Here is a 7922-nt window from a genome sequence, read left to right on the forward strand (position 1 = left end):
TCTGCCTGACTCTCAGTCATCACCTCTCTAGACCCTTTAATACCAGATTCAGATCATCCCCAATGTAAAAGAGCCCACATGTTCATCAACAGGAAAATGAAAGAACAAACTATGATAGAGTCATATAATGGAATACTACTCAGTAATCAAAAAGAGCAAACCACTGATACATGCAGCAACATGGCTGGATCTCAAATAAGTTAAGCTGAATGAAATAGGCCAGACCAAAAGCATATATCCTGTGCAACTCCATTCATATGAATGTCAGGAATAGGAAGAATTGATCCAGGAGAAAAAAAAAAACAAAACAGAATAGTGTTTGCTTTTGGACCTTGGGAATTGACTAGGAAAGCTATAGGAAGGCATTTTCTGGAGTGATGGACAGAGGTTTGTGTCACACAGCCAGATGCTTTTGTTGAAGGCTTAAAAAATTAAGCTACACTTAAGATTTGCACTACATTATGTAAATTTTACCAAACTAAAGCAAACAGATATTGAAATATAGTTAATAATATATAAGTAGAAGAATCTATGAATGAAATATACTGATATCTACAATGTACTTGATGCATCAAAATATAAGATGCTGATAGGTAAAATGGATGTTTAATGTACAATGCTTTTGACTTTTCTGTGTGCTTGAAACAGTTCATGATAAAATGCTGGGGTGGGGGGGGAACGCCAAGTTTAAGTTTTGCTAATTCACCTTATCAAAGAGGACCGACAGTGAAAAACCAACCTGTGGGCAGACTTTGGCCTTTTGAAGGGGGCTGTGACCTGAGGCTGAAAAAAAGGCAGACTCTCAGGGTCCCTTTCTCAAAGGATTTTGGCTGGTAGATGCAGTCAGAAATCTTTTTTCTCTCCAGTATTTCCTGAGTCCAGCATCATCAAGTCTTTTTTTAAATCTCACTGCAGATTAACTTTCTATTCCTTCAGGTGTTTGTCTTGCATGTGTCCTTTGGTCCTGGGGCGTGGGAGGTAGAGAACACCTAACATTTGCCTTACAATAAATGCATTTTATATTTACTTTTATCTTTGCAAAGTGTTTTTTGGTTTTTCTTTGTGTTTTTAATGAGCTATTTTTTAAGTCATTTTTTTTTAGGGTACACCAATGGCATATGGTGATTCCCAGGCTCAGGGTCAGCACCAGATTCAAGCCACGTCTGTGACCTACACCACAGCTCACAGCTCCTGGTATATAGTGCTGGATCCTTAACCCACTGAGCAAGGCCGGGGATCTAGGCCTTGCATCCTCGTGGATGCTGGTCAGATTCATTTCTGCTGAGCCATGACGGGAACTCCAGCAACGTTTTTGATGATATAGTTAGTAAATTTATTTTGAACAATTAATTTTATTGATTTACTATGTGTTAATTTATGCTGTACAGTGAAGTGATTCAGCCATACATATACACCTATCTGTTTCCCATATATGTTATCACAGAACATTGAGTAGATTTCCCTGAGCTATACAGGAGGTCCGTGTTGACCATCCATTCCATATGCAAATGTGTGCCTTTACCATTTCCAAACCCCCAGTCCATCCCTTCCCCACTTCCTCTTTGGTAACCATACCTTTGTTTTCAAAGTTTGTGAGTCTGTTTCTATTTTTTTTTTTGTCTTTTTGCTATTTCTTTGGGGCACTTCTGCGGCATATGGAGGTTCCCAGGCTAGGGGTCTAATCGGAGCTGTAGCCGCTGGCCTACGCCAGAGCCACAGCAACGCGGGATCTGAGCCACGTCTGCGACCTACACCACCGCTCACAGCAAAGCTGGATCCTTAACCCACTGAGCAAGGCCAGGGATCGAACCCACAACCTCATGGTTCCTAGTCGGATTCGTTAACCACTGCGCCACGACGGCACACGACGGGAACTCCTATTTCTATTTTGTAAGTAAGTTCATTTGTATCATTTTTACAATTCCACTTAGAAGTGATATTGTATGGTATTTGTCTTTTTCTGACTTCAGTTAGTATGATAATCTCTAGTTGCATCCATATTGCTGCAAGTGGCATTATTTAATTTCTACTTTATGGCTTAGTAATATTCCATTGTTTGTATGTGCCACATCTTCTTTATCCATTTGTCTGTTGATGGACATTTAGGTTACTTCCATGTCTTGGCTCTCGTAAATAGTGCTACAGTGAACATGAGTGTGCATGTATCTTTTCAAATTATGGTTTTTCTCTGGATATATGCCCAGGAGTGGGATTGCTGGATCATATTATAGTTCTGTGTTGATTTTTTTAAGGAACTTCCATACTGTTTTTCATGGTAGTTGTACCAGTTTACATACCCACCAACAGTGTTGGAGGGTTCCCTTTTCTCAAAGGCTTCTCGGCGTTTATTTTTTGTAGACTTTTTGATGATGGGCATTCTGACTAATGTGAGGCAATACCTCAGTATAGTGTCATTTTGCATTTCTCTAATAATTAGTGATGTTGAGCATCTTTTCTTGTGCTTTTTGGCCATCTATCTGTCTTTGGAGAAATATCTATTTAGATCTTCTGCCAATTTTTTGATTGGATTGTTTATTTTCTTGATGTAAAGCTGCATGAGATATTTGTATTTTGGAGATTAATCCCTTGTTGGTTGCATTGTTTGCAAAGATTTTTCTCCCATTCTGTGGGTTGTCTTTTTGTTTTGTTTATGGTTTCTTTTGATGTGTAAAAGTGACTGCAAAGTTATTTGAAATACCACATGACAAAGTGATTTGTTCTTTTTTTGTCCCAAGAATAGATTAAAAAAATGTTTAAAATTAAAGCATAGTTGATTTACAGTATTGTGGTAATTTCTGCTTTACAGCAAAATGATACATGTATACATACATTCTTTTAGAGAGATTTAACAGAAATGTCAGCATGTAGCAGTACTCCCTTATCCAGGGTTTCTCTTTCTGCTGTTTTAGTTCCCCAAGGTCACCAGAGCCCCAAAATATTAAATGGAAAATTCCAGACACAAAAAATTCAAGCTTTAAAGTGTTTGTCGCTCTGAGTAGTGTGATGAGCTCATACTGCCTGCTTCGTCCCTTTCAAGATGTGAATTATCCCTTTGTCCTGCCTATTACTACTTAGTTGCTGACTTGGTTATCAGATCAACTGCTCAGGTGTGCAGGGCTTGCATGCTGGTATCCTTTTTTTTTTTTTTGTAAGATTTTTACTTTTTTCTATTACAGTTGATTTACAATGTTCTGTCAATTTCTGCTGTACCAGTAACCTTTATTTTACTTAACAACAGCCCCAAATTGCAAGAATAATGATGTTGGCAATTCAGACATGACAAAAAGGAGCCTTTTTGTTGTTGTTCATGCCCTAGGCATGTGCAAGTTTCCGGGCCAGGGGTTGAACCTGTGCTGGCTCTTTAACTTGCTCTGCCACAGGGGAACTTCCTCCTTAAAGTGAAAAGGTCTCGACTTGATTAAAGAAAGAAAAAAAAATCATTTATGTTGAGGTTGGTAAGATTCAGTAAGAATGAATTTTCTACCCATGAAATTGGGAAGAAGGAAAAAATACCATGCTAGTTTTGCTGTTTCACCTCACACTGCAAAAGTTATGGACAGTGTGTGACAAGTGCTTTGTTAAGATGGAAGAGGCACTAGATATGCACGGTAAGATATTTTGAGGGCAATCATCTCCATATAACTCCTATTACAGTATCTTGTTATAATTCTATTACTATTGTTTTTAATCTCTTGCTGCATGTAATTTATTTATTATAAGTGTTTTGTTTTTTTTTTTAATCTTTTTAGGGCTGCACCTGCAGTATATGGAGGTTCTCAAGCAAGAGGTCAAATCTGAGCTGTATCGTAGCCGCCGGCCTTCACCACAGCCACAGCAACACGGCATCTGAGCCACATCTGCGACCTACACCATGGCTCATGGCAACGCTGGATCCTTCACCCACTGAGCGAGGCCAGGGATGGAACCTGCACCCTCATGGATGTCAGTCAGATTCGTTTCCACTGAGCCACAACAGGAACTCCTCTTACTGTGCCTAATTTAAAATTAAACTTTATCACAGGTGGGTATGCATAGGAAAAACCATAGTATATACACAGGGTTCAGTCCTATTTGTGCTTTCAGGCATCTGCTGGGGGTCTTAGAACGTTACCCCCATAGATAACAGGAGAACTGATGTTATAGATAGAAAAACTTCCTGGTCTACATGAGCTCTCCTGGGGAACAGAAAGGGCAGGAGCAGATACTTAGAAGATCATTCATATAATTTCACCTTTGTCACAGAAATAGAGTCTCATGTAGATTGTAGGACTTCTTCCCTCCATGTTTGGCCAGAGGCTCCATCCCTTTGTGAGCAAAATCTTTTCATTAGAATCTCACATTCTAGTTCTGTTACTCATGTAATTGTTTTTTTGTTTGTTTTTTGTTTTTTATTTTTATTTTTTGCTTTTTAGTCTGTACCCTCAGCATATGGAAGTTCCCAGGGCAGCTGTAGCTGCTGGCCTACACCACAGCTACAGCAATGCAGGATCCAAGCCACGTCTGTGACCTACACCACAGCTCACGGCAGTGCCGGATCCTTTATCACACTGAGCGAGGCCAGGGATCGAAGCTGCATCCCTATGGGTACTAGTCAGGTTTGTTACCACTGAGCCATGATGAGAACTCTTGTATTTCTTTTTTACTCAAAAACTGGAATATCCTTGATCATAGGTTCAATCTTTTAAAGATCTTAATTTTTCTGAATTCTTTTAGCAGCCGTCCAGCCAACTTTTTCCTTACAAAGTCTTGTTGCTTAATTAGGTCATTTGCTTTATGGTTTCTAGTTTATTAACTATTAAACTATCTTGTTGCTGGATGTCTATTATTCAAGTTTGCTTACTATCTGTCTCTTTGGGTTACTGATATTAAATACTTTCATATTTATTTTTATGAAATTTAAGAAATGTCTTCAATTCTTAAACCAGCAGCACATAAATCTAATCTTTACTTTCACTTTTTCCAGTCTCCTACATGTAGATGTATTATTTGCTTGTTTTCTGTTTTGCTTCAGAAGTCCTAGAGATTGGAAATAAAATTTCATTTTTTTTTTTCTTCCTCAGAGTGCAAAAGCACCCTCATGGACTTACAAACTTAGTAGGTTTCAGAACCATCTGGGTGCTTGTTTAAATTACAGATTCTAGAACCTATCCCTGATACTAGAGGACTGAGGACATTTGGAGAAACATGGTGTTGGCTATGTTACATAATTTCAAACTCACAAACATAAAAAGTGCTAACCTGAACATTTAGAACATATGTGCATGCTTTATTATTTACATTTTTCTGCCTCAAATTATCATCCCTTTATAGTGCTGTTTCATAAGTCAATCTGGAAAATGTGCGATCCCCAGTCTTGAAAGATGAACAAATTAGGCATGAGAGAAAGCTGGATGGTTTCCTAACAATTGGTCTTTGGTATTTTGTGTCACCCTTGGCTAATTATGTTTTCCTTTCTCTCTCTCTCTATATATATATATTTTGTCTTTTTAGGGCTGTACCTGTGGCATATGGAGGTTCCTAGGCTAAGAGTCCAATCGGAACTACAGTTGCCGGCCTACACCACAGCCCACGGCTATGCTGGATCCTTAACCCGCTGAGCGAGGCCAGGGATTGAACCCACAACCTCATGGTTCCTAGTTGGATTGTTTCCGCTGCACCACAACAGGAACTCCTGTATTTTTTTTTAATTGTAAAATACTTCAGACAACCTATGTATGGTTTTACACTTGTTACTACATAAAACAGTATGATGCTCTTACATACGTAATCATAAACATAGGGAATGCTTTAAGTGTTTAGCATTTGCTGTGTCTGTGCATGCCAGCATCCTCTTACTGTGAACACCTGGGAACAGCCCCTAATCAATGATGAGTGGGGGATAAATACTTCAGCTTTCTTCCTCTTCGGTTCTCAGACATCTCAGCAGTATACTGAGTTTGTTAGTCATTGGAAACCTATTCACTGATCCTGAACCGGCTTCTTTACTGTTCTGGTTTTACTTGTGTACATACCAATTGGTGCTTTCTGGTATCACTTACTAAATAAGCTGATCTCACTCAAATTCTAGTCTTAGGATTTGCTTGTGGGAAACCCAGTCGAAGACAGTAATGTACTCACTTTCTTGTCACTGGACTTGCAGGTAATTTTGCTTTTCACCATCATAAACAAGGCTTCAACATTCTTCTACAAACCTTTCAATGTATAAGGTTTTCTTAGTATTGAGTGGAACTGCTGGGTTGAAGAGTAAGTGCATCTTCTTCCTTAATAAATACTGTCCACATTTTTACATCTGACACTGTCAGGTGTTGGCGAGAATGCCACAGCTGATGTATGTGAATGGTTACCTCCTTGTAGTTATAATTTGCATTTCTCCAGTTACTAGTGGGAAGGCACATCTTTATGTGTATTCTTTTTTTTTGATAGGCAAAAAATAGGTTTATTAAGATAGAGTGCTTGTGGAGTTCCCGTTGTGGCTCAGTGATGAACAAATCCGACTAGGAACCATGAGGTTGCGGGTTCTGGCCTTGCTCAGTGGTTTAAAGATCCGGTGTTGCTGGGAGCTGTGGTGTTGGTCACAGATGCGGCTCGGATCCCGCATTGTTGTGGCTGTGGTGTAGGCTGGTGGCGGCTACAGCTCTGATTGGACCCCTAGCCTGGGAACCTCCATATGCCACAAGTGCGGCCCTAGAAAATACAAAAAAAAAAAAAAAAAAAAGATAGAGTGCTTGTGAGAGATGCAAGCAGGCAGGCAAGGAGGCTCTTCCCCAAGGATTAGGTGGGCTACATTCTTATAATCCAAGGTGAGTGGGGTTGGGAAAAGACCCTCTTGGTAGCTCCTCCTTGGTATCCGGGTAAGGGAGTATTTGACCCTATAAGGTCAAAAGGTTCTGGAGTCTGAGGGTGTGTCCCATCCTCCTTCTCCTCTGGGATGAGATGTGCTGTTTGGAGGTGGGCAGCCATCTGGGGCCCCCGGTGTCTGGACTCAATGAGGTTCAGGTTCTTCATGCCTCCAGGCAGAAGGAGCAAGTGATAGGCAAGAAATAGAGTTATTAAGATAGGATGCTTGTGAGAGATGCAAGCGGGCCGGCAAGGAGGCTCTGATTGATGTGTATGTTTGGCTATTTGTGTTTCCTCTTCTCTAAATGGTTTGCTTCTTTTTCTTATCTGATATCTATAAATTATGGATACTAATAATTTTCTGGCTATGTTCCTTGCAGAGAGCACCACTGTTTTCTTGTGGGTTTTAAGTCTTATTCAGTACTGATTCCTATTCTTTTTTCCTCTATGGAAGATTTTAGAACATTCCTTTTTATTCCTGATGTTCTGTTTCCTAATTTTACTGCTAAACATAAAGGGCTCAATGTATTATTTTAAGTAATTTCTCATGAAGCTAAGTGTATAATGCTTCAAAAAACTGAATCACAGCAGACATACCTAATGCAGAAAATAACACCCCCAACTCTGATACTGTCAACAGTTTGAGCATGCTTCCCCCCTACATTAACATTTATCAAACACTTTAAGTATTATATACAATTTGCTTCTTTTACTCAGCAATTTGTGTCATGTTTCTGTCAGTACTTCTTTTAACTGCTGCAGATAATACATTTAACAGACCTGCTGGTTATTATTAATCAACATTTGGGTTGTTTCCAAGTTTAAAAAAAATGTTTTAACAAAAACTGTTAGGTTCATCTCTTTGTTCAGGACAAATTTCTAGAAGTGGAAGTTCTGGGTCCAAACCAAGAATATGTTGAATCTTTTTTTTTTTTTGCTTTTTAGGGCCTCACTTGTGGCATGGAGAGGTTCCCAGGCTAGGGATCTAATCGGAGCTACAGCTGCTGGCCTACACCACAGCCACAGCAACGCTAGATCCGAGCCACATCTGCGACTTACACCACAGCTCACGGCAACACCAGATC

Source organism: Phacochoerus africanus, chromosome 4 (genome assembly GCF_016906955.1).
Source record: "Phacochoerus africanus isolate WHEZ1 chromosome 4, ROS_Pafr_v1, whole genome shotgun sequence".
Lineage (NCBI taxonomy): Eukaryota > Metazoa > Chordata > Mammalia > Artiodactyla > Suidae > Phacochoerus > Phacochoerus africanus.